Source organism: Trachemys scripta, chromosome 1, assembly GCF_013100865.1.
Source record: "Trachemys scripta elegans isolate TJP31775 chromosome 1, CAS_Tse_1.0, whole genome shotgun sequence".
NCBI classification, from domain to species: domain Eukaryota; kingdom Metazoa; phylum Chordata; order Testudines; family Emydidae; genus Trachemys; species Trachemys scripta.
This window is the reverse complement of record NC_048298.1, coordinates 26,828,078-26,856,027: the sequence shown is the minus strand read 5'-3', so window position 1 is coordinate 26,856,027 and position 27,950 is coordinate 26,828,078. Positions and strand designations below refer to the sequence as shown.

The following is a 27,950-nucleotide window of genomic DNA, read 5'->3' as shown; positions in this document are numbered from 1 at the left end:
ATTATTTTGTTTAACAATTCTCTGTAGATTTTCAGAGAAACATGCTAGTTGTCCTCTAAATCTAAATATTTGAACACAAAGTCGCAAAAGGTGTTATGGTCAGTTATCACTGACATTTAAAGAAATTAAGATTTAAAAAATCATTTTCACTCTCTTTTTAAGCATTACTATATGCATGTACTTATTGCCATGTCTCATTGTGAAATACTTTATATTTGTATCGGTTACTTAAATAATTAGGACTGCAAGAAGCCAACGTCTACAAATGATGCAAACTTGGGTGCAAACATTTAATAGAGTGGATTTTATTTTTACAAAATGTATAGATGTAAAGATGCTCTTGCATAAAAAAGGACCAACCTGAAATGCCACTTGAGGAATCAAAAGTTAAACAGCTGAGTACCTGTTCACATAAGTCAAGAACAATGCCAAAAAAAGCTCCATGCGTAGCTCCAAGGCACCAGTGACTCACAAACTACCTATAAATGTGCCCTATACACACTGAGAAAACAGAGATTCCCAGCTTGTTTCTAACCCTGACAGACTGCAAGATATATATAATTTTGACTACTTTCTTGCAGGGGGAGGGGGTTGGCTCCACTTCAATTCCTGCATAGTGTTACCAGCACACTCAAATACTGCTAGCACTAGAAACCAATGTTTTATATATTATACCATCAAAATGCATACTAGAATCTGATTTCAAATGATAATAAATTATCTCTAACCCTAGCAGGTTAAGAGGTCAATTATTAAAATCTTAATAGAACTGAAAGAGAGACCGAGATGATAATCAGAATGATGTATTTTAAACTGTGGGAGTCACCTATTTTATATAAATATTCCTTCTTATATTATTAGGGCTAACTGTACAAAACCCTCTCAATCATTCTGTATGAACATTAAATGAAGAAAATTTATTGAAAATTTTTCTCCACTTAATTTCACTGGGGCTTATATAGCATTTCTGGAATGTAGACATATGCACATAGAAATAAGAACTGCTTAAGAAATAAGAAAGTCTGAATCCCATAAAACTGCTAACAGCCTCTCAAACTCTGTTAGGAGAGGGAACAAGAGCAGAGTTACACATTCTGGTGCAAATTCACAGATGGTAGTAGAAGATCCTAGTAGCCAGAAGCGTACCAGGAGACTAGACTGCAGTGATGCAAAGGGACCACAATTCCATTACAAGGAAAAGCAGCCTGTCAGGAACCAACCAGCACAGGTGGGGGTGTATACAATATTCATAGTCTCAGAGCCTTCTCTCAATCATTCCCACTGGCAAATATTAGATCTAGCCCCACCCCAGCAGAAACCTTTGTGGAGGGCAGAGAATGAAATAATGTCTACTTTTTGCAGAAGTGAATCTCATCTTGGGTGTAATGGATTTGGCAGGCATCACTGGGACAGGTTCAGACCTCCACCTGGCCAATGTAAATTAAATTTTGTGGCTCTCTTTTAAAAAATAATGCAAAAATAGACTTGAAGTTGCAAAATGGTTCCAAGTTATGTCATAGCTAACCTATGAAACCACATGCTTGTGTTTTTCTTACTCTTATCTTCCCTTCCTTCTTCCCTCCTTTTGTTAGTCACACTAACTTGTTATACCTTTTCTCGATTTAGACTGTCCGTTCCTCATGACAAATTATGACTACATGTTTGTACAGCAGGTGGCACAATGGGGTTCTTACCCTGATTGGGGCATCTAGGTGAAATAACAACAACTCCTCCTCCAGAAATGTTAAGTGACACACGCTTTCCAGAGCAGTACATTTTTCCAAAACAGGATCCTCCGAGTAGGAGGTGACCTCACACGAATGTATCTCTGAACTCAGTCTTCGTTAACCGAGGACAACAAATGTGAGCGGGGTGCAGTGGTGGAAGAGGGGAGGCAGGTATTAGCAATGAACCCTTTAAGAGCTGACTTCTTATACACTTTAACAAACAAGTGATGTCATTTCCAATTACTGACTTCAGATAAAAACAATATGAGACAATTCACCCTTATTTCCAGCCAGGAGATGGGAGCTAAAAACAGCACGTCCCTCTCCCAGTGGAATGGGCGGGAGAGGGTGAAAGCTGCACAGACCCCAGCTCTGCTCCTGCTCTGTTGGCTCCAGCAGCCTTGAGCTGGCAGCCTCAGTGTCTTCCTGTAAGTGGCTGCCCCATAAGTAGGGTTGCCAATCCTCCCGGTTTGGCCGGGAGTCTCCCATAATCAGGCTCAATCTCCTGGAGGCTACTGAAGCCAATTCAGGAGATTTTAGGCCGCTAAAAGTCCAGTGGCATAGCAGAGTTAAGGCAGGTCCCTACCTGCCCTGGCTCCACGCCGTTCCTGGAAGCAGCGACATGTCCAGCAGCGGCTCCTAGGCGGAAGCGCAGCCAAGGGGTCTCTGCGCACTGCCACTGCCCCGAGCGCTGACTCCGCAGCTCCCATTGGCCGAGAACAGGGAATCGCGGCCCAATGGGACGGTGCTTGCAGGCAGGGGCAGTGCACAGAGCCGCCTGGCCGCTCGTGAGCCTAGGAGCTGCTGCCGGACATGCCACTGCTTGCGGGAGCCACCTAAGGTAAGTGCCGGCTGGAGCCTGCACCCTGAACCCCCTCACGCATTCCAACCCCCTGCCCCAGCCCTGAGCCCCCTCCTGAACCCAAACTCCCTGCCACAGCCCTCACCCCTAGCCCCCTGCCCCAGGTTGGAACCCCCTCCCACACCCAAACTCCCTCCCAGAGCCCACACTCCAAGCCCCCACCCAAATACCAACCCTTTGCCCCAGCCCTGAGCTACCTCCTGCACCCCAACCACCCTCCCACACCCCAACCCCCTGTCCCAGCCTAGTGAAAGTGAGTGAGAGTGGGAGAGAGCAAGCGATGGAGGGAGAGGGGCTGGAGTGAGGCCTCTGAGAATGGGAGGGGCAGGGCCTTGGGGAAGAGGCGAGGCAAGGATGTTTGGGTTTGTGCGATTAGACAGTTGGCAACCCCACTCGCGAGTGGGGGTGGGGTGGGCACAGGCAGCCCAGATGAGCCTACCTTTAAGATGCAATACAGGCACAGTACAGTACTTGCTGCTTCCTTTTTTTAATCTCTGCTGCTGCCTGATTGGCTACTTCCAGTTTCACATGGTGGCCAGTTGACCAGTCAGTCTGTAACTCTGATATTTGTATCTTTGAGGTTCTACTGTATTTCATTAGTTATTCTTTGGACCAGATATCCTTCCTACTTTATTCCTTTTGGTCCTACAACTCATTATTTTCAAGGTCTTTCTTCTACTTGCTAGTCAGGGTCTTTCTTTACAACTCATATACGTTTCCTTAACCAATAAGCTAACTTTAATTCTTTAATTTTATACTTAACCTACAAGCACATTAAAGGAACTTTTGTTTCTTGGACTTTCTCACCGCAAGGTGAGAACCTGTGGCAAAAGACATTGTTCAATGTACTCAGGAGTTTGCAACGGTGTGCTGCTACCAGAGCAGGGACTTTCAAGAACACGCTGGGTGCAGATGATAGACCAGGGATCGGCAACCTTTGGCATACGGCCCAAGAGGAAAATCCGCTGGCGGGCCGGGACCGTTTGTTTACCTGCAGCATCTGCAGGTTCGGCCGATTGCAGATCCCACTGGCCGCGGTTTGCTGTTCCAGGCCAATGGGGACAGTGGGAAGCGGCATGGGCCGAGGGATGTGCTGGCTGCCACTTCCCGCAGCCCCCACTGGTCTGGAACAGTGAACCGCAGCCAGTGGGAGCTGTGATCGGCCGAACCTTCGGATGCTGCAGGTAAACAAACCGTCCCAGCCCACCCGCAGATTTCCCTGACGGGCCACATGCCAAAGGTTGCCGAACCCTGAGATAGACCAAATGGGAGCACTTTGCATTGAAAATGTTCTTGACCCAGATTGAATCTTAGAAATCACCTGTGCAATGGGTGGATTGTGATATGAAAGAAAACATCTTGTAAGTCAAGGGACGAAAACCAGTCTCCCTGGTTCAGAGATGGGATTATTGCTGCCCATCCTGAAACGTATCTTTCCGAATCTATTGAGTCACCTTGATCCAGAATGGATCTTCAACCACCATTCTTTTTCAGTATCAGAAAGTATTTGGAATAAAAGCCCTTCCCTCTGTGTTAAGTGGAAATTGATTCTATACCACCTAGGTTCAGAAAATAGTTTGTTTGTTTTCTGATGTAAAAGGTGCTCGCGAGAAGGATCCCTGAAGGAGGTCAGGGAGGAAACGGAAGTAGGAGGGAGGGAGGTAAAGTGGATCAAATATTCTGTGGAAATGATCTCCAGTACCCACTTCTCTGTGGTTATACACTCCCAGTTTTGACAAAAATTGTAAGGTGGTCGCTGAAGGGGTGGAGATGTTTGGGTCATTGCAGCAAATAATGCTGAGGATGGTAACTCGAGGGCTTGAGCAATACATCAAAATTGGTGTTTAGATGTAAATGGCTGAGATTTTGAAGATTGTGGGGCAGCTGGTCTTCGCTCCTGTAGTAATTGTCCTTTCCGTTGGGATTCATAATGGCTCTGGGGAGGAGGGAACAGAGCAGGCCGGGATCTCTGTGCCATCTGTGACTTAGTATATTTTCTTTTTTGAGTAGGTGTGTAAATTCCCAGGGAATGCAACATGGCTCTAGAATCTTTTAATGTGTGGAGAGATGTGTCCATTTTTAAAAAAACAACTTTGATCCTTCAAATGGAAAGTCTTCCACAGTGGATTGTACATTCTTTTGAAAGCCAGAAAGGAGAAGCCATGAGGTTCTTTGCATGACAACTGCCGTGGAGATGGAGATAGCAGCTGTTATCAGCAGCATCCAGAGAGGCCTGCAACAATGTTCTTGCGCGGAGCTGACCCTCAGGAATGATCAGCTAAAACTATTCTTTGATCAGTTAAGAGACGTTCAATGAAGGCGTTTAACTTAAGGTAGTTGATATGATTGTAGTTTGCCATAACAGCTTGATAATTAGCGATCCTAAATCGTAGTGTCACTGATGAATATGACTTTCCTCCAAATAAATTTAGTTGTTTCCAGTCCTTGTCTTAGGGTGTCGATTTAGTGTGGTGCTGTGTGCCATGTTCATTTGCAGTGTCAACATCAAAGAATTTGAATATTAGTGAGAAAATAAAAAATCCACATCTTTAAAGGGAACATATTTTTTGTCTGCTCTCTTACATGTGAGAGGTATTGTGGCTGGTGGCTATTATATGGGTTTTGCTGGGTCGAACCAGGCCTCGTTGACGGGGAGCGCAATATGAGCTGATGTTGAAGTATGTAGGATGTTCAGCCGCTTCTGTTGTGACTCCTTCGTTTCTTCAAAGGAAAATCATGTCTTACTAATCCATTAGAGTTCTTTGAAGGAGTCAACAAACATGTGGACAAGGGGGATCCAATGGACATAGTGTACTTACATTTCCAGAAAGCCTTTGACAAGGTCCCTCACCAAAGGCTTACGTAAATTAAGTTGTCATGGGATAAGAGGGAAGATCCTTTCATCGACTGAGAACTGGTTAAAAAACAGGGAACAAAGGGTAGGAATAAATGGTAAATTTTGAGAATGGAGAGGGGTAAGCAGTGGGGTTCCCCAAGGATCAGTCCTAGGACCAATCCTATTCAACTTATTCATAAATGATCTGGAGAAAGGGGTAAACAGTGAGTTGGCAAAGTTTGCAGATGATACTAAACTGTTCAAGATAGTTAAGACCAAAGCAGACTGTGACGAACTTCAAAAAGATCTCACAAAACTAAGTGATTGGGCAACAAAATGGCAAATGAAATTTAATGTGGATAAATGTAAAGTAATGCACATTGGAAAAAATAATCCCAACTATACATACAATGTGATGGGGGCTAATTTAGCTACAACTAATCAGGAACGAGATCTTGGAGTCATCGTGGATACTTCTCTGAAGACATCCACACAGTGTGCAGCTGCAGTCAAAAACGCAAACAGGATGTTAGGAATCATTCAAAAAGGGATAGAGAATAAGATGGAGACTATCTTATTGCCCTTATATAAATCCATGGTACGCCCACATCTTGAATACTGAGTACAGATGTGATCTCCTCATCTCAAAAAAGATATATTGTCATTAGAAAAGGTTCAGAGAAGGGCAACTAAAATGATTAGGGATTTGGAATGGGTCCCATATGAGGAGAGATTAAAGAGGCTAGGACTTTTCAGCTTGGAAAAGAGGAGACTAAGGGGGGATATGATAGAGGTATATAAAGTCATGAGTGGTGTGGAGAAAGTGAATAAGGAAAAGTTATTTACTTGTTCCCATAATATAAGAAATAGGGGCCACCAAATGAAATTAATGGGTAGCAGGTTTAAAACAAATAAAAGGAAGTTCTTCAGACAGCGCACAGTCAACCTGTGCTTGATTCAACTCCTTGCCTGAGGAGGTTGTGAAGCCTAGGACTATAACAGGGTTTAAAAGAGAACTAGATAAATTCATGGAGGTTAAGTCCATTAATGGCTATTAGCCAGGATGGATAAGGAATGGTGTCCCTAGCCTCTGTTTGTCAGAGGGTGGAGATGGATGGCAGGAGAGAGATCACTTGATTATTACCTGTTAGGTTCACTCCCTCTGGGGCACCTGGCATTGGCCACTGTCAGAGGACAGGATACTGAGCTGGATGGACCTTTGGTCTGACCCAGTATGGCATTCTTATGTTCTTATGTACCCAAATGCTAATGCAATTATAGGTGATATACTTCAGATCATTACTGATTAAAAATACAGTATCTATAAACAGTATCTGTAAATGGAATCTGGTTCCTTTTGCCTCTAGAGTTAGCAATTCAAATCCATTTCAGTCACCAAAGTAACCATCATCTAATGACTGTTTGGGTAGCTGCAGTATGTGAAATCAATTTCATATCACAAAAACACTTGAAACCTAACTGACATCCTTCTGCTAAGATGACATAAAATAGTGTCCCCTGACATTACTAAAAGAGTTTCAACAGGTCAGGGAGAGGAACTTTGCGGAGACAGTTGTATTACCAATATAATAACTGATCTGAAACCAAACTCAGTGAAGACACACCCTTGGTTCTATCAAATAGTTGTAATGATATTGCCCTAAGATATGCTCAAATTGACTGTACACCAAAAACTGGCTGGAAAAGGCTGCATATTTATTGATTTGCAGTAGCAAAATAGTATATTGAGTTCAGCATAATTATAAAAATGGGTCAAACATGGGTTTGTAAAATCTGGTTAATGAGTCTTCCCCGAAAGGAGCAACCTGAGTGGCAAATACATCCAGTTTGCTTTTAGTGCCATTTGATGTTTCCTGTTGATTAACAGATTTAATTCCTTACCACAGCTGCACATTGTATTTCAATTAGAGGAGGATCTCATTTAAGTGCATGATGTCATTTAAATATTAACGTGACTTTTCGAATTCTGCTTTACTCCAACGAAAATATGTTGTATGTTTTCACAAAGGAACACCATCTGCAAAGAACAGGAAAGAGGCAGATTTTGCTATCCGTACCATGTTTTTATTGAAGTCTCTGACTTTAAATTATGAAATAAATAAATTCCTGTGCAGTATGGTTCCCGCTGGTTAGGAAAGATAGAAAATGTGGCAAAAGACCACCTTGGCTTAACCACGAGATCTTGCATGATCTAAAAAATAAAAAGGAGTCATATAAAAAATGGAAACTAGGACAGATTACAAAGGAGGAATATAGGCAAACAACACAGGAATGCAGGGGCAAGATTAGAAAGGCAAAGGCACAAAATGAGCTCAAACTAGCTACGGGAATAAAAGGAAACAAGAAGACTTTTTATCAATACATTAGAAGCAAGAGGAAGACCAAAGACAGGGTAGGCCCACTGCTTAGTGAAGAGGGAGAAACAGTAACAGGAAACTTGGAAATGGCAGAGATGCTTAATGACTTCTTTGTTTCGGTCTTCACCGAAAAGTCTGAAGGAATGCCTAACATAGTGAATGCTAATGGGAAGGGGGTAGGTTTAGCAGATAAAATAAAAAAAGAACAAGTTAAAAATCACTTAGAAAAGTTAGATGCCTGCAAGTCACCCGGGCCTGATGAAATGCATCCTAGAATACTCAAGGAGCTAATAGAGGAGGTATCTGAGCCTCTAGCTATTATCTTTGGAAAGTCCTGGGAGACGGGAGAGATTCCAGAAGACTGGAAAAGGGCAAATATAGTGCCCATCTATAAAAAAGGGAAATAAAAACAACCCAGGAAACTACAGACCAGTTAGTTTAACTTCTGTGCCAGGGAAGATAATGGAGCAAGTAATTAAGGAAATCATCTGCAAACAGTTGGAAGGTGGTAAGGTGATAGGGAACAGCCAGCATGGATTTGTGAAGAACAAATCATGTCAAACCAATCTGATAGCTTTCTTTGATAGGATAACGAGCCTTGTGGATAAGGGTGAAGCTGTGGATGTGGTATACCTAGACTTTAGTAAGGCATTTGATATGGTCTCGCGTGATATTCTTATTGATAAACTAGGCAAATATAATTTAGATGGGGCTACTATAAGGTGGGTGCATAACTGGCTGGATAACCGTACTCAGAGAGTTGTTATTAATGGTTCCCAATGCTGCTGGAAAAGCATAACGAGTGGGGTACCGCAGGGGTCTGTTTTGGGACTGGCGCTGTTCAATATCTTCATCAACGACTTAGATATTGGCATAGAAAGTACGCTTATTAAGTTTGCGGATGATTCCAAACTGGGAGGGATTGCAACTGCTTTGGAGGACAGGGTCATAATTCAAAATGATCTGGACAAATTGGAGAAATGGTCTGAGTTAAACAGAATGAAGTTTAACAAAGACAAATGCAAAGTGCTCCACTTAGGAAGGAAAAATCAGTGTCACACATACAGAATGGGAAGAGACTGTCTAGGAAGGAGTACGGCAGAAAGGGATCTAGGGGTTATAGTGGACCACAAGCTAAATATGAGTCAACAGTGTGATGCTGTTGCAAAAAAAGCAAACATGATTCTGGGATGTATTAACAGGTATGTTGTGAGCAAGACACGAGAAGTCATTCTTCCGCTCTACTCTGCTCTGGTTAGGCCTCAGCTGGAGTATTGTGTCCAGTTCTGGGCACCGCATTTTAAAAAAGATGTGGAGAAATTGGAAAGGGTCCAGAGAAGAGCAACAAGAATGATTAAGCAACAGAGGGTCCTGTGGCACCTTTGAGACTAACAGAAGTACTGGGAGCATAAGCTTTTGTGGGTAAGAACCTCACTTCTTCAGATGCAAGTAATGGAAATCTCCAGAGGCAGGTATATATCAGTGTGGAGATAACGAGGTTAGTTCAATCAGGGAGGGTGAGGTGCTCTGCTAGCAATTGAGGTGTGAACACCAGCTGCTAGCAGAGCACCTCACCCTCCCTGATTGAACTGATATATACCTGCTTCTGGAGATTTCCATTACTTGCATCTGAAGAAGTGAGGTTCTTACCCACGAAAGCTTATGCTCCCAGTACTTCTGATAGTCTCAAAGGTGCCACAGGACCCTCTGTTGCTTTTTACAGATTCAGACTAACACGGCTACCCCTCTGAAGAATGATTAAAGGTCTTGAGAACATGACCTATGAAGGAAGGCTGAAAGAATTGGGTTTGTTTCGTTTGGAAAAGAGAAGACTGAGAGGGGACATGATAGCAGTTTTCAGGTATTTAAAAGGGTGTCATAAGGAAGATGGAGAAAACTTGTTCACCTTAGCCTCTAAGGATAGAACCAGAAGCAATGGGTTTAAACTGCAGCAAGGGAGGTCTAGGTTGGACATTAGGAAAAAGTTCCTAACTGTCAGGGTGGTTAAACACTGGAATAAATTGCCTAGGGAGGTTGTGGAATCTCCATCTCTGGAGATATTTAAGAGTAGGTTAGATAAATGTCTATCAGGGATGGTCTAGACAGTATTTGGTCCTGCCATGCAGGCAGGGGACTGGACTCGATGACCTCTCGAGGTCCCTTCCAGTCCTAGAATCTATGAATCTATGAATCTATGTGTGACAGTCTAGCTTACAGTGCACTGTGCTTTAAAAGACACCATTTTCTTTTTAAACTACATAATGGTTGTATGTTTCAAACCATGGAAATATATCTGCCTGTGTACAAAGTTCACACTTGGAAAAACCCAATTCAGACAACTGTGCACAGCTACAGAATTTTTTAAAATGTATTTTGGTGTTAAAAATGAAAATAAGTACACAGATACATTTGGTACCAGGGGAATGATGAAAATGAGGCTAAACTTAAATATGTATCTATCCATCCATAACTGTGGGATCATGTACTGTAAAAACAACTGCAAATTATATAAAATTAGTAAAAACATTTCCATCACCCAATGAACCAACCGGGATTATCAATACCATACCCTTCCTTATATTTTAACACTTACATACCCCTTTATGAACATCGACTGGTTATCACAACACTCTGTGAGATAATCATTGTATAGAAGGGGAAACCAAGGGGGAAAAATTAATCTTTTTCACAGAAAGTCAGTGTCAGAGATCATAAGAGGATGAAGAAATCCCTTGCTCCCAGTCCTATATATAGTTCACTAGTTCTTATACTATTGAGCTGCCCCCTGTTGTGGTCCCCTCAATTTAATTGCTCAAAAGGGCCAAGTTTGCGGCAGACAACTGGCTGAGAGTGATGCTACTGCCATTAGTGGCAGCTGAGGTAGCCAATTAAAAGTTAATGAACTGGTGGCCATTGATCTAATGAACTCAAAATGCCTTCTCTTGGTGACTGCTCTGGGTGAGAACAGTGAATAACCCAAGATGTTTTGGAACCATCAAGAGGCAAAACTTTCAATCTCAGCTACTCAGTTTCAAGAATATCTTCAAAAAACAAAGCGCTAGAAACACTTTAAATAGAAAACTTCTTAGGGGTGGTTTTTTGTTTTAAATGAAAACTAAAAGATTAGCATTTACATTTCTAGATCCCTCAAATCTGTCTCTGTTTGTAAAATGGGAATACTGCTTACCTTCCTTTCATGGGTGTTGAGGGGCTTAATATTTATAAATTGGCGTGAGATCTGTGGATGGAAGGCACTATTTATGTATACAACATCAGCTCAAAATCACATATTTTAGTGTAATACTCAAGCAGTGTAGTAGTGGCAAAATTCCCATCAATTTCAATGGGGCCAGTGTATTTAATAGGGCCAGAATTTTATCCAGAGTTTAGGAACCTGCTTCTGATCTCATTACATGATTTTACACTGGTTTAAATCCACTGACTTAAAAGTAGTTACTCAAGTTTTTTCACTACATCATGATAATTCACTTCATATTAACAAGAATGAAGCCAGACTTATAGATGGGGCTTAGTTGTGCTTAGGGCTCCATCTTTTATGTTTCCAAGCCCGGCTCACTTCTCAGAGCTCCACAAACCTTAGAAAAGCGGTTGAGTTATATCTATCACAATTCTTACATTCCTGTGGCACCTTATAGACTAACAGATGTATTGGAATATGAGCTTTCATGGGTGAATACCCACTTCTTCGGATGCATGTGAAGAAGTGGATATTCACCCATGAAAGTTCATGCTCCAATATGTCTGTTAGTCTATAAGGTGCCACAGGACTCTTTGCTGCTTTTACAGATCCAGACTAACACGGCTACCCCTTTAATTCTTACATTATACGATTTAACACCAGCTTGTCTTCTAATTCTCATAAAAACAGATTAACAATTAGGATGAACTAAACTAATCAGAACAAATCAAAATCAGGATTGGATGCTTCTCTGGAAAATACATGTTAGGTAAACAGAAGTTCTTTGGCTCAATAGGGAGGTAACTGAGTGAAATATGGCCTGTGTTATACAGGAGGTGAGATTAGATTATCCCTCCTGGCCTTAGAATCTACTAAACCATCTCAAGAAACCTGCACATCTAGGACGATTATAGAATCTAGCTGCTGTGGTAAAAATGCTGTTTAACACAAAAAAGCTACACGACTGTCCAATACAGATCTTCATATGAAATAAAATTTGAAGAAGTCACTTCACTGTAAAGGGCTTTTCTTCCCTTTAGTTGTCAGATTCTGGCTGTTATAGTCAATGACAGTCTGTATAAAAAGAACAACTCTGTGACAAACGTGGGAATAGTTAGGTCTAGAGGGAGCTGCTTTCTGTCTTCCCAGTGAGGAACTATGATGGCTCTGACAACAAACAGCAGAACACGGAGACAGGAAGGGGAATCAAGTGAATATGTAAGCAAATAAAAAAAACAACCTTTAAAACAAAACCAAATGTCATCCTTTTTAGTTATGGCACGGCTTTCTAAATGTATACACTTCATAAGTCCAGGAAACAAACTATAGCAGTGAGGAGTCCGGTGGCACCTTAAAGACTAAGGCTTGGTCCACACTGGGGCGGGGGATCGATCAGCCATACCATCAGGGGCTCGTTCACCTGCACATCTACCAATGTGATATATGCCATCGTGTCCAGCAATGCCCCTCTGCCATGTACATTGGCCAAACCGGACAGTCTCTACGCAAAAGAATTAATGGACACAAATCTGACAGGAATCATAATGCTCAAAAACCAGTGGGAGAACACTTTAACCTGTCTGGTCCATTCAGTGACAGACCTTCGGGTGGCTATATTACAACAGAAAAACTTCAAAAACAGACTCCAACGAGAGACTGCTGAGCTGGAATTGATATGCAAACTAGACACAATCAACAAAGGATTGAATAAGGACTGGGAATGGCTGAGCCATTACAAACATTGAATCTATCTCCCCTTGTAAGTATTCTCACACTTCTTATCAACCTGTCTGTACTGGGCTAGCTTGATTATCACTTCAAAAGTTTTTTTTTTCCTCTTACTTAATTGGCCTCTCAGAGTTGGTAAGACAACTCCCACCTGTTCATGCTCTCTGTATGTGTGTATATATATCTCCTCAATATATGTTCCATTCTATATGCATCCGAAGAAGTGGGCTGTAGTCCACGAAAGCTTATGCTCTAATAAATTTGTTAGTCTCTAAGGTGCCACAAATACTCCTGTTCTTTTTGCGGATACAGACTAACACGGCTGCTACTCTGAAACCTACAAGAATAGCGTAGCTGAAGTCAACGTTTCCTAGATCGAACTAAGTTTACTTACTGCAGGTCCACGCGGTGCAGGCAAGCTCCCCCGTCGACAGCGCTTGCTCCTCTCGGCGAACAGGAGTTCCGCAGTCGACGGGGGAGCGCTTCTGGGATCGATTTATCGCGTCCAGATGAGACGCGATAAAATCAATCCCAGAAGATCAATCTCTACCCGCCGAATCAGGCAGGTAGTGTGGACCTAGCCTAACAGATTTATTTGGGCATAAACTTTCGTGGGTAAAAAAACCCCACTTCTTCACATGCATGGAGTTAAAATTTCAGATACAGGCATAAATATACTGGCACATGAAGAGAAGGGAGTTACCTTACAAGTGGAGAACCAGTATTGACAAGGCCAATTCAGTCAGGGTGGATGTGGTCCACTCCCAATAATTGATGAGGTGTCAATGCCAAGAGAGGGAAAACTGCTTTTGTAGTGAGCCAGCCACTCCCAGTCCCTATTCAAGCCTAAATTAATGGTGTGAAGTTTGCAAATGAATTGTAGCTCTGCAGTTTCTCTTTGAAGTCTGTTTTTGAAGGTTTTTTTGTTGAAGGATGGCTACTTTTAAATCTGCTATTGAGTGTCCAGGGAGATTGAAGTGAGGTTATAGGTTAAGTGATGGGGCAAGTGATACACAAAAACAACAAGGAGTCCGGTGGCACCTTAAAGGCTAACAGATTTATTTGTGCATAAGCTTTCGTGGGTAAAAAAAACCCCACTTGCAGCATCACTTGCCCCATAACCTCAGCCGTACAGAACGCAACGCCATCCACAGCCTCAGAAACAACTGTGACATTATAATTAAACAGTCTGACAAAGGAGGTGCTGTAGTCATCATGAACAGGTTAGATTATGAAAAGGAGGCTGCCAGGCAACTCTCCAACACCACATTCTACAGGCCACTATCCTCCAATCCCACTGACGAGTACCAAAAGAAACTACATCATCTGCTCAAGAAACTCCCTGCTATAGCATGGGAACAAATCTACACAGACACACCCCTAAAGCCCCGACCAGGGGTATTCTATCTGCTAACCAAGATCCATAAACCTGGAAATCCTGGAAGCTCCATCATCTCAGGCATTGGCACTCTTACAGCAGGATTATCTGGCTATTTGGACTCTCTCCTCAGACCCTACGCTACCAGCACTCCTAGCTATCTTCGAGACACCACCGACTTCCCGAGGAAACTACAATTCATTGGTGATCTTCCTGAAAACACCATCCTGGCCACCATGGATGTAAAAGCTCTTTACACCAATATTCCACATGAGGACGGACTACAAGCTGTCGGAACAGTATTCCTGATGAGGCCACGGCACACCTGGTGGCTGAGCTTCGTGACTCTGTCCTCACCCACAACCATTTCAGATTTGGGGACAACATATACCTTCAAGTCATCAGCACTGCTATGGGTACCTGCATGGCCCCACAGTATGCCAACATTTTTATGGCTGACTTAGAACAACGCTTCCTCAGCTCTCGTTCCCTAGCGCCCCTCATCTACATGTGCTACATTGATGACATCATCAGATGGACCCATGGAAGGAGGTCCTTGAAGAATTCCACCTGGATTTCAACAAATTTCCACCCCACCATCAACCTCAGCCTGGACCAGTCCACACAAGAGATCCACTTCCTGGACACTACAGTGCAAATAAGTGATGGTCACATAACCACCACCCTATACCAGAAACCTACTGACCACTATACTTACCTACATGCCTCCAGCTTCCATCCAGGACACATCACACAATCCATTGTCTACAGCCAAGCTCTAAGATACAACCACATTTGCTCCAATCCCTCAGACAGAGACGAACACCTACAAGATCTTTATCAAGCATTCTTAAAACTACAATATCCACCTGATGAAGTGAGGAAACAGATTGACAGAGCGAGATGGGTACCCAGACGTCACCTGCTACAGGAGAGGCCCAACAAGAAAAATAACAGAACACCACTGGCTATCACATACAGCCCCCAGCTAAAATCTCTCCAGCACATCATCAACCATCTACAACCTATCCTGGAAAACGATCCCTCACTCTCACACACCTTGGGAGGCAGGCCAGTCCTCGCTTACAGACAGCCCTCCAACCTGAAGCAAATACTCACCAGCAACTACACCCCACACCACAGAAACACTAACCCAGGAACTAATCCCTTTAACAAATCCCGTTGCCTATTCTGTCCCTATATCTACTCTAGTGACACCATCATAGGACCCAAGCACGTCAGCCACACCATCAGGGGCTCATTCACCTGCACATCACTAATGTGATATATGCCATCATGTGCCAGCAATGCCCCTCTGCCATGTACATTGGCCAAACCGGACAGTCTCTACGTAAAAGAATAAATGGACACAAATCAGACATCAGGAATGGTAACATACAAAAGCCAGTAGGAGAACACTTCAATCTCCCTGGACATTCAATAACAGATTTAAAAGTAGCCATCCTTCAACAACAAAAATTTCAAAAACAGACTTCAAAGAGAAACTGCAGAGCTACAATTCATTTGCAAACTTCACACCATTAATTTGAGCTTGAATAGGGACTGAGAGTGGCTGGCTCACTACAAAAGCAATTTTCCCTCTCTGGGTATTGACACCTCCTCATCAATTATTGGGAGTGGACCACATCCACCCTGGCTAAATTGGCCTTGTCAATACTGGTTCTCCACTTGTAAGGTAACTCCCTTCTCTTCATGTGCCAGGATATTTATGCCTGTATCTGTAATTTTCACTCTATGCCTCTGAAGAAGTGAGGTTTTTTACCCACAAATAAAAAAATCTGTTATGCCCATATAAATCTGTTAGTCTTTAAGGTGCCACCGGACTCTTCGTTGTTTTTGCGGATACAGACTAACACGGCTACCCCTCTGATACTTGGAACCTATAGCAGTAATATTACAAATATAAAATGTATCCCTTAAATTTCATAAGTACACCTCACCAAATTTACCTATCATTCTGTTCCTGTTCTTTAAGGTTACATTTTTGATTAAAATCATCAAACAGCCTCTAACTCTGAATTACAACCAACTGGCAGGACACTGAACAGGGAGCAACTCTCAAATATCAGGGCAGTTTCAAAGACAGTGCTGGAGGATGCTCAAAAGATGTGAATATTCAGATATCAGAAGCTGCAGTCATGTTTCAGGCCCTTCAGCAGCCTCTGCGTGGACACTATGATGTCAAGCTTGCCACAAAGCTGCTGACCTTCAGAACCACAATTATATTAATTTTATTGTACAATAGTAAATCATGGGCACCGAGGACGGTGAAGAACACTGGATTGATATTATCAGTTCTTGTCATCTTTGTCAGCTATTCCACATTAGATGGCAGGACAAGATCAGAAATGAAGATATTCTAAGTTGAACCCACTAAATATCTCCATTAGTACTGGTTCAGTTCTGGCGGCTTTCTTGGTATGGGCATATTATTAAAATGGCATACACCAAGGAATGCTGTTACACAGCCAGTGATCATGTGGGTGGCAAAAGATTTGGTGGCATGATAAGATTGTCAGTGATGGACAGAAACTAAATATTCAGCCAGATCATCTTAAGGACTTACCCAGAGATTGATCCAGGTGGCACTTGATCTGCCAAGAGGATACATCCCTTTGGGATGTGATTTACCATGACGATGATTCTATTCTTGTTCTTTAAGCTTACATTTTTGATTAAAAACAACAAAAACAAAAAAACAAACAAAACCATTGCTTGGGCCCTGAGCAATCTTTACCCCAAATGGCAAAACACAGTCCTGCTGATGTGCACATATATGTAATACTCTGCTACTGAAGACCAAAGTTTGGATAACAGTCCTCCTGTCGGGTTTCATGATAAGGAAACAATCCTTGAACTTCTCCACTAAAGTGGAAAGGGGCTGCATCTCCCCCAAATGATAAGATCTACCCATGAGAAAGTGCCACCAGATGGCTCCCTACAAAGAAAGACACTACTACAACAGGAAGCACTGCTGGGGCAGGCTCCCCACGAAGCCTTCATTGCTAAAGAGGTATCGAGCAGCAGCAGAGTTAATTCTGCTGGGGACAAAGAAGAGTATGTGCCTGTGCATTCACATGCATGGATTTGGTACTTTATAAGATGCTGTAAAAAAACATTTCAGATAGTCCAGCAGGAAGAGGTTGGGGAGCCACCCCCTGAGGTAAGGACTATGCTGGAGCCCTGGTTTTGTGAGCCATGGTGTGAGGGAGAAAAACGAAATAAAGATGGAATTGATTTGGATGTTGCAAGAGAAACAGTTGCTGGTTGGGGAAAACTCTACTATGTGGAATGTGCTGGGGTAATAACAAATTTTAAAAAACAGCGTCAGCCTACAACTTTAAAACACTTACCACCACCACATGTTTATTAACGTTCACATTGCTAAAGACATCGTACCAACACATCAGCTGCTCCTTCAAGAAGCAGAGTAAGAAAAGGTGCACAGACACCTGCTACCTTGTTCAACAGAAGGATAACTTGATAGGACCACCACTGTGGTGAACAGAAGGAAGGAAGGGGGAGTACATGTTGGGGAAATGCAATGGTGGCCCCTTCTTCTCCACAGACTCTCTGCCTCTCATTAGCCGGACAGAGGAAAACAGGAGCTGATCGGCACCTCACTCCCTCCCCTCATTAATTTAAACATTTTTCTGAGTATTTTGGACTCTTTCACCCCATTTCAGCTTTCCCACCCGCCCTCCCTGTGGTTGTAGTATAGAAGCTGTGTTTTTAGGATGCTGTAGGTATGGGTCAGGAAGAATTTTTTTCCCATTTGAGACTTGGTGGGTTCTTTCACTTTCCTCACACCGGCACGGAGGCACAGTTAGGTTAAATAGGAGTAGGACTATGAAATATTATTGATTCTTGCCTGCATATTTATACCTGCCTCTGGAAATTTCTACCACATGCGTCTGACGAAGTGGGTATTCACCCACGAAAGCTTATGGTCCAGTACGTCTGTTAAGTCTACAAAGGTGCCACAGGACTCTTTGTCGCTTTTTACAGATCCAGATTAACACAGCTACCCTGCTGATACATTAAATATTAGTAATTTGAATAAAGGTTTAGTTCATTGCAATTTGCAGTCCAGTGCAGAGAAAAGGCCAAAAAAGCCAGCTCCCAGAAGTAAGAAACCTGCAATTTCACTGGTGGATCTTTGTGACTGTGGGAGAAGGAGAGACAGGAAGTCTTCACAGTCTCTTTGGTACCTTCTTTGGTATCCTTGCAGGGGGCAGGGTGAGAGGATCAAAACGATTGAGCTGAAACGTAGGAGTAGGCTGAGGATAGTCTACCCTGAGTTATGGATTATAGGACTCCTACCATAAAACCCCCATACTGGACACATTTAAAGGCCTGGTACGTGAGAGTCGGGGGAGACATGGCAGATAGTGTACCTCCTCAGTATTATGTTAATAAAGTTGCAGCAGGCTGTTGCTTAAATCTATCTGTTTCTGTCCTCATTCATCTGCATGTCCTAATCAACAAACTCCCTACATTTTCACAAATATAAGCAACAAAATAAGGCAAACATGCAAAACCAAGAGTTGCTAATTTTTGTACTCCTATAGCTCAATACGTTTAAGATGAATTTATAAGCCATTAATTTGTAGTATAGACTACATTTCTTTTTGGCATTTAAAATCGTAACAATGAAATCCATTAGACTGCAGAATAGTCTTCCAAGAGAAGCCTCATAACCACAATTACTTAAAAGCTCAAGCTCTAATTTCTCTGATTACATGAAACGACTGCTACAGCAGTCAACCATTTTTCTAACACCAGCATCTCCCATTTACTGAGTGATAGCAGAATTCTGCAACCTTGCAGGGTAGCTTTCCAGTCAAAGAGAAAATGAATGATGTCAAATCTGGGTATTCTGTGTGTAACTTGTTTTATTTACATATATATACACCAGACCTGAAACAGAGGCAGTCAGAAACTGCATGCAAGAAATCCCCTCTTACAGAAATCTCAGTCCACACACCAACACCCATTTCCCAGGAAGCTACTTTATTCCAAGAATGGCCTCTTAATATAGAGAACAAAGAAGATAGCAATCTCTCTGCTATCTGCCACAGCTTCTCTTAAAGAACTACCACATAACACTGCATAAAAAAACTAGTCGGAAATTATTTCTTCAAAAACTAAAAGCTTACTTTCAGACTATGATAAAGAATTTTGAAGACTGCAACAATGCCACCCAGTGACTTTTGTCAAAAGTATACTCCTAGGGGAATTCTGCACCACTGCACAATGCAGAATTTTGCAGAGTTCCGTGTTTCCCCTGCAGAATTGCTGGCCACCACTAGGAGCTGCTGGACTCTGCAGAGCCCAGTTTGCAGTGAGCAGAGCGCCCAGCCTGACGGAGCTGGAGGCTGCATGCTCTTTGATCCTCATTCTCCTGGGAGGGGAGTGGGCCCGGGAGACCCAGCCAGCTCTGGCAAAGGGTGAGGAAGGGCAGGGCCGCACCGCACCATGTCCCCCTTCAGGACAGTAAAGAAGTTGGGAGGAGTAAAGGCTCTGGGTGTGTTGGTGTCTGGGCCGGGCGATGCCTGCGGATGGGCTCTGGAGGGAGGAGGGTGCTGATGTCTGGGCCAGGGGATGCCCCGTGGCTGCAATATGGGAGGGATGGGAGTGCAGGCGTCTGGGCTCTGGGCCTCCCCCACCCTCCAGCCCAACTGAAACTGGGTTGTTGTAAGGGTTTCTTTAACTCTCTACTCCTGAGGGAATCTTTTTTGCTGTTGTCTGTATTGTTGACATACTTGTTGACAGGTATTTTGAAATAAATTACCAAAAAAATTGAAACTGGAGTGAGTATATTGTGTTATTTTGACAAAATATGCAGAATTTTAAAATACTGTGCATGAAATTTTTTGGAGCAGAATTCCTCCAGGAGTAAAAGTATTCAAATTTTCTCAATACGAATTTTTTGAAAATTAATTTCAGTATGTAATATCACCACACAACAGCAAGAACAGAGCTGTTGATAAATAGTCTATTTCTGATAGAGCAAAAATATTGCAATTTCTTGTTTTTTTTAAGTCCCATATCCTATTGTGTCTATCTATTTAACCCCATTATTTGGTATCGGGGGACAGAAATGCTAGCATGACGTCCCAGCAAACATTAAGCCAGGGGTAGGCAAACTACGGCCCAGGGCCAGATCCGACCCCTCAGAGCTTCGGATCCTACCCGCGGGATTGCCCCGTGGCGCCGTGGGCCCCGCACCGCTCTCGGAAGCGGCATGCACCACTTCCCTACAGCCCCCGGGTGGGGGGTCAGAGGGCTCCGTGTGTTGCCCTTGCCTCCAGGCACTGCCCCCCGCAGCTCACGTTGGCTGGGAACGGGGATCCGTGGCCAATGGGAGCTTCGGGGGAGGTACCTGGAGGCACAGCAAGGGCAGCACACGCGGAGCCCTCCGCCCTCCCTCCCCCAGGGGCCGCAGCGCTTCCTGGAGCGGAGCAGGGCCAGGGCAGTCATGCAGGGAGCCTGCCCTGGCCCCGGTGTGTGCCGCTGCCACCCCGGAGCTGCTTTAGGTAAGTGGCGCCGTGCCAGAGTCCGAACCCCTCCTGCACCCCACCCCCCCACCCCCTGCCCTGAGCCCCCTCCCACAGTCTGCACCCCTCCCCTGAGCCCTCTCCTGCACTCTGCACCCCTCCTGCACCTCAACCCCCTTCCCTGAGCCCCCTCATACAGCCAGCACCCCTCCTCTATCCCAAACCCTTGCCCTGAACCCTTTCCTGCACACCGCAACCCCTCCCACACGCCGCACTCCCTCCTGCACCCCAACCTCCTACCTGCATACAATTTCCCCACCCAGATGTGGCCCTTGGCCGAAAAAGTTTGCCCACCCCTGCATTAAGCCATACAAAGATTCCAACTTATTATTCCAGCTTTAAAATTTGTATATTAAAGTCAATTCTATATTGAATTTAAAATTCTTGTATTTTTAAAATACTATTACAAATCAGCTCCATTGTAGTCTTCTTTTGACATATATTTGCAGCTAATCATTATGCTGCAAATTGGCTAGTTATTTAACCTTGACTATAATGAAAAAATGGCACATACACCTTGCATCCCTTATCTGTGAAAAACAGGTTCTGCTATTATTCAAAACTGTTGGTGTGCATAATACTTTACATGCAAATAAAGGAACAAGAGCCCTGCCTGAAGGAGCTTTCAATTTGTATTGGACTGATAACCCAACATGCTGAAAGTGGCTGTAGGAGCAAACAGAACAATAGGAAAGGAATGCTGCTCTTGGGGAACATATTTGTTTCCACATAAGCAGATCTTATAATTTTTTCCTTTTTTAAAAACAAGAAACTTACATTTTGTTTGATGGATTAATTTTCTGTGTCAGAATATAAAAGTAGGTTAAATAAAATGCTTGCTGTTATATTTAATTGATCTTGTTATCTGAATCACACATTATGATGCACAGCACTGTCAGACATTTTTGCTTTATAAGTTCATCCTGGTGTTACTGCTTATACCAATGTACTCAGTCCTTGTCTCATAAGAACCACTCAAAGTCATTTAGCTGATGGGAAAAAAGTTATTCAAATCTCTGCTTCCAATTTTAAACTATATCAGAGGTTGCAACAGGTTAACCTGTGCAATGATTGTTCACAGACTGGCTGCGAAACCTGAATTGTAAGGAAACCCTAGTCTGGTGAACTGAATTGTAAGGAAACCCCTACACCCATCAGCCATTCCTGAGGTTGCCATGTGTGAGCTGTCAAGCATGCTCAATAAGTATATGAGAATTCACCATGTATTCAAGTATTATCTCTAAGGCTATGATTTTGTCAGGGATATTTTTAGTAAAAGTCAGGGACAGGTCATGGTTTCCATGACTTTTTGTTTATTGTCCATGACCTGTCCCTGTCTTTTACTAAAAACATCCCTAACAAAATGGGGAGGGAGAAGGATCCAGCACCCTGCCCCATCTCCCCCGCAGTGGTTGGGAGCTGCAGGGACCCCATTGCCTAGGGCTGGAGTTGGGGGGGGGGGTCCCTGCCTTACAGCTATTTTTTGTCTATCTGCAGACTCCAGAAAACAACATTGCTTAAACCCACACTTGGAAGGTTTCCTTCACAAACCTAACAGCTAGATATTTAGGCCAAGATTTTTAGAAAATGGGTGCCTAAAAAATGACCTAACTTGCAGACCTGTTGACCACCTAGCAGCTCCCGTTCATTTCAGTGGAAGCTACTGGGAGCTCAGCATTTAAGAGTATACTGTCTAATTTTAGGCTCCTATTTTTAAAAAATACTTTAGGCCACAATTGATAATCTCTGTACAGTAGCCACAAGTTTAATTCATTAAAGAGAATACAAATGAGACCTAGTTGGGACACGGAAATGGACGAGATTGTCCAAATGTGAGCCTCCTTATTTATTACATCAGCACCTGCTGTTACACACATCCGGTGCCTGGGGATTTTATTAGCGTCTCATCTCTTCTTTAAGGCTTGTGTCGGTATAACTACCGGTGTCAACAGCACTTTGTCAACAGAGGGCTCCTCCCATCAACATAGCTACCGCCTCTCAGGGAGGTGGAGTACCTATACTAACAGGGGAAGATCTCACTTGGGCGTAGGTAGAGTCTTCACTAAGCACTACAGCAACGCACCTACACCAGTGCAGCTATGCCACTGCAGCACTGTAAGGGCTTGGCTACACTTGCAAGTTACAGCACAATAAAGGAGCCCCAGGCGCACTAGCTCACTCCCCGTCCACACTGGCAAGGCACGTAGAGCGCTCTGACTCCGCAGCTACAGCGCTGCTGGTACTCCACCTCGGTGAGAGGAATAATGTTTGCTGCGCCTTGGCTACAACGCCCGGGCATCAGTGTGAACGAGGTGTTGCGTTACTGCGCTCTGATCGGCCTCTGGAAATGTCCCATAAGTCAAGTAGCCACTCTTGTCATTGTTTTGAACTCCTGTAGGAATGCGGAAATGCCCTTTCAAAGCTCCGTTTCTGACAGCCGGCATGCAAGCCATTAGTGTGGAATGCTGTGTGAGAGAGAGAGAGGCGGGGAGGGGGCGGGAGGGGAGGTCTGCTGCTGTTGAACTTAGAAGACAGCATGCTGACATGCTCTCAGCCCCCCAAAAACCCACTCTCTCTCCCCCCACATACACACATCACACTCCCTATAACACTCCACCCCACCCCTCCCATTTTAAAAGCACGTTGCAGTCACTTGCATGCTGGGATAGCTGCCCATAATGCACCACTCCCAATGCCACTGCAAGTGCCGCAAATGTGGCCACGCTAGTGCGCTTGAAGCTGTCTTTGTGGACAGATTGCAGCGCTTTCCCTACTGCGCTCTACGAAGGCTGGTTTAACTCAAAGCGCACTACATCTGCAAGTGTAACCATGCCCTAAGTGTAGACTAGCCCTAAGACAGGAGTAGTGACCAGAACTGCTTCCCCCTCACCTGCAATCTATGTTTAGTCAGAAGGCTGCAACCTTTTCTTTCAAATGCAGGCTTCCCTATTGTTATTCATGTCTTTGTCACCTTGTCATCAGAATGCTACAATGCATTCTGCATGGCTATTACCTTAAAATCTTTCAAAAACTAAGCTAAATATAGAAATCTGCTCTTCAGTTGTTAGGAGTATCTTGGCAAAAATATATTACATATAAATACCTAAATTAGATCAGAAAGAGTACATATATGCACAGGCGATTTTTAATTTGAATTAGCTACCTATTAGTTTTTGGGTGTAATTTAAGATTTTGGTCTTGACCTATGGTTTAAAGTGCTAAATGGCCTGGGATCTGCATAGCAAAGGGTACCTCTTGTACACCTAATATTTACTCTCAATAGATCTGAAATAGTCAAATTTGCAAACGTTCAGCACATGGACAAGGCCCAACAATTTTCTCAGGTGTCTGAGGAAGCCTGAGAATTCTGGGGTGGCTGGGATCATTAGAGAGGATGGAGTCTTCTTAAAAAAAAAAAAAAATAACAACAACAAAAAACAGACCAACATAATTGTTTGAAGGTTGTTTTGTTTATCTTCCAGCATTTGTCTATCTAGGCTCTTGTATGGGCCCTAAACCTACAGTACAAGCACCTTGCCCACAAAATGAATTTATCCTCCCAACATTCTGTGAGGCAGGGAAGTATTTTCTCCATTTTATGGATTGGAAACTGAGACACAGAGAGACTGACTTCCCCAGGGTGACTTAGGGTATGTCGAGGGGGTCTCAGAGCCTGAGCTCCAGTCCAAGCCCAAGCATCTACAATGCAATTTTATAGCTCCGCAGCTCAAGCCCCGTGAGCCTGAGTTAGCTGAGATTCTATGACACAGGCTTTTTATCATAGCATAGACATACCCTTAGAGAGTTTGTGTGAAAACCAGGAACTGAGCCAGGTTCTTTTGAGTCCCACTCCAGCTCCTTAACCAGAAGTCCATACTTCTATTTAAGAATTTGTATGAGCTGAATTTATTAATGCTATATGAAGCCCCTAGATCCTTAGGACAGGTGTTCTGATATTCACTGAAAACAAATAATCAATGCTAGGAAACTGGCCCCTTTCCCAGTAGATATAATCTGGGGACTGTCTAATTTCCATGGTTTTGCTGAAGTGATTGGACATATGAAGCTAAGTATGGGTCATGAAACATAGAACATTAAAGCCAGCCAGTGGAAAATACTGGACTAGAATGCATAGTCTCCCAAAAGACAGCTAAGTGGTCCATCCCCTAGGCTATAGGTCATTTTGATTGGGAACGTATTAACAGCAATAGCAGGGAAACGGGGAGGGAGGATCCCTTTTGCTAGCTGCTTGGTAGTCATCACTCTTCTCAGCTTATAAAAATGTAACACACTACCTGTGAAGTTTCCCAAGCAGTGAACACATACAGAGCGAACAGAATTCTCACAGACTTAAGATTTACAAAATCTAGTATCCATCTAGCTTCCCCGCTCCTGCCCCTCCCTCCCAGAAAGTCCTAAGCACGAAGTGCTGGGAGGGAAGGGGAGGAGCAGGGAAGCCCCACGTCTCCACTCCTCCCCCTTCCTCCCAGAAAATTCTAAGTGCTGCTAAACAGCTGTTTGGCGGCGCTTAGGACTTTCTGAGAGGGGGGGGGAGGATCAGAGACGCAGCGCTTCCCCGCTCCTGCCCCTCCCTCCCAGGAAGTCCTAAGCGCTGCCAAACAGCTGTTTGGCAGCTTGGGACCTTCGGGAGGAAGGGATGTGGCGTGCTCTGGAGAGGAGGTGGGCCTGGAGTGGAGTGGGGACAGGAAGAGGCAGGCCTGGAGCATTCCCGGCAAAATCCGAGCCTGTTTTCTGGGGAAGCTGCCACTGCTGCTGCTGAAAGGTGCTTCCTAGCGTCCTTGCCTGCAGCGGGTTGTGCCTGTGTGGGGTAAGCCAGGGGCACTTCCCAACCACAGTACAGTACTGTACAGTATGCAGTATAATGCCTTTTGGCTTCCCCGCCCCTGCCCCTCCCTTCCAGAAAGTCCTAAGAGCCGCTAAACAGCTGTTTGGCTTAGGATTTTCTGGGAGGGAGGGGGAGGAGCAGAGACACGGCGCTTCCCTGCTTCTCCCCCTCCCTCCCAGAAAGTCCTAAGTGGGGGAAATGCTGGGAGGGAGGGGGAGGAGGCGGAGAAGCGGAACTTGTGCAATGCTCCCTTGTAAAGTCGCTGCTCTTCCACAGAAGCTTACAAGCAGGCAGCCAAACAACGTTATAAGGGACCATTGCACAACTTTAAACGAGCATGTTCCCTAACTGAGCAGGGACGTAACACTGAAACAACGTTAAGTGGGACAACGTTAAATGAGGAGTTACTGTACATGCTTAGCTATAGGCATTGTTATTGCTCCTATCATAAGTTAGCATCTCATTTCATTGCTTTATTCTGCAAAAGCCACCTACGACAGCCTATACCCAGCATGAAGGCACAGCTAAATTGGCTTAGAACTTCCCTTAAACTTAGACCGAACCTAAGAAAGACTATGTTGCTAGGTCAAAAGAAAAAAGGTACAGTACTTGGGGGCTGATAATAGGATTAAAAAACATAAATTAAAGAAAAAGCATATAAAAGTATAAGTTAATAAAGATACTGAATCATAAGTACAGAATAAATAAGTACACAATGAAAAATATTACAAAATACACTTTTCTAAGGTGTAGAAAAATGACTATCATTACGTGATTCTATCATATTGTTCTTCACTCAGTTAAAAGGTCACTCACAACTAGATGAGACCACAATAAATATGGGCTTATAGTGAGAGTAAAATCCCTGAATCTGAGTAAAGTATGTTACTAGTCACAGTAGGATGACCCTAAACAAGGCATGGAAGAAGAGAAAAGTATATTTTGGAGGCAGAGAAATTTTGTGGAATACTGGAAACTTATGTTCTTTCCCCAAAATTATATCAGTAGGTAAACTAAGGATACATTAATATTAGATCAATAATGATTCATTACTGTCAGGGTATAAAGGTTAAGATATAATGGTTGACACTGTGTGTATATGTGTGTTTGCTACACAGAAAAATTCCTGCAGAGTAAAACAGCAACACCTTACTCAGCCATGATGTAACTGGTTCTCCCTATTCTTTCTTTGGCTTGAAATGATCTCAGCCAATTACAGTAAATAGTTTTCCTGTTACAGAATTCTATCCGGATTTAGAATGCTTACATATGGAATGGACACCTTGTGCTCAGCTGCATAATTAACTTCATTAACATGCCATCTGATGCCTTTTATAACAGCCGCTACATTCTGATTTGACTAAGTCTAAATAAAAGCTCAGAATGAACATGGAATTGAATAGTATGTGCAAAACGAAACAACCTGAAACAGATTACCAATGACAGTTACAAATATTTAAACTAGGGTGACCAGACAGCAAGTGTGAAAAATCGGGACGGGGTGGGGAGTAATAGGAGCCTATATAAGAAAAAGACCCAAAAATCGGGACTGTCCCTATAAAATCGGGACATCTGGTCACCCTAATTTAAATTTAAATTTACTTAATCTACAATGCATTTCTGTTCTACAAATGTCAATATCTCTTACTTCTGTCTCCCCCCTCCTCCTTCTTTTTCCCTCTTATAGTCCCTCCCATCCACATATTCCCTAGATAGGCACAAAATAATATAAATTCTAAGTTAGCATCTTTATGCTTATTCTGTACAATCTTCCACAATACTCCCAGATGTATATAACCTGGAATGAAGAAGAGAGGGTTTTTAAACTTATTAAAAATATATTTATGATTATTCATGGAGGTAGGAGTGAATAGTCAGTCCTTTCATTTCCCTACTAGTTGACCTGGAAATAAAAAGGTCTGAGCTATCACTAAGGAAACTGATGGTTTACATTGGATTTACATTATCTAATTCAGAAGAGTTGAATGTACTGTAGTAGAAAGGATGCCAGCTGCACTCTTCAGTTTGCTGCCAATTTTTATCTCTGAATGATCCTGCAGCCAACACAAATACAGAACCAGCTCCTCAGCTAGTATAAATAAGTCTATTTAAGACTGAGAATTTGAAGTCAACAGAGCCTCACCCATTTACACCAGCTGAGGATCTAATGACAAGTTTATATTTAAAAAGAATAAAATGGTGCCAGAGAAACAATATATTACCATGACAGAGCTGCATATTGGAGAGGCATATCAACTCATGGGGTTATGTCTAACCCAGGGGTAATCAATTATTTTTTGTAAAGGACCAAATTTCTTGGTCAAGGTATAGTCAAGGTCTGGATTCCAGAGGAACAATTTTCACATGGCAACTGCTCCTATTCAATGAACACATACAAGGCTATATAATATACCC

General features: G+C 43.3%; 1 protein-coding gene across 2 annotated transcripts in view; it reads right to left on the bottom strand.

Annotated features, from left to right (window-relative positions):
* Positions 1-27,950, bottom strand: part of PRKAR2B (protein kinase cAMP-dependent type II regulatory subunit beta) — a gene marked incomplete in the record, with an annotated part of 176,304 nt that overhangs the window by 109,852 nt on the left and 38,502 nt on the right.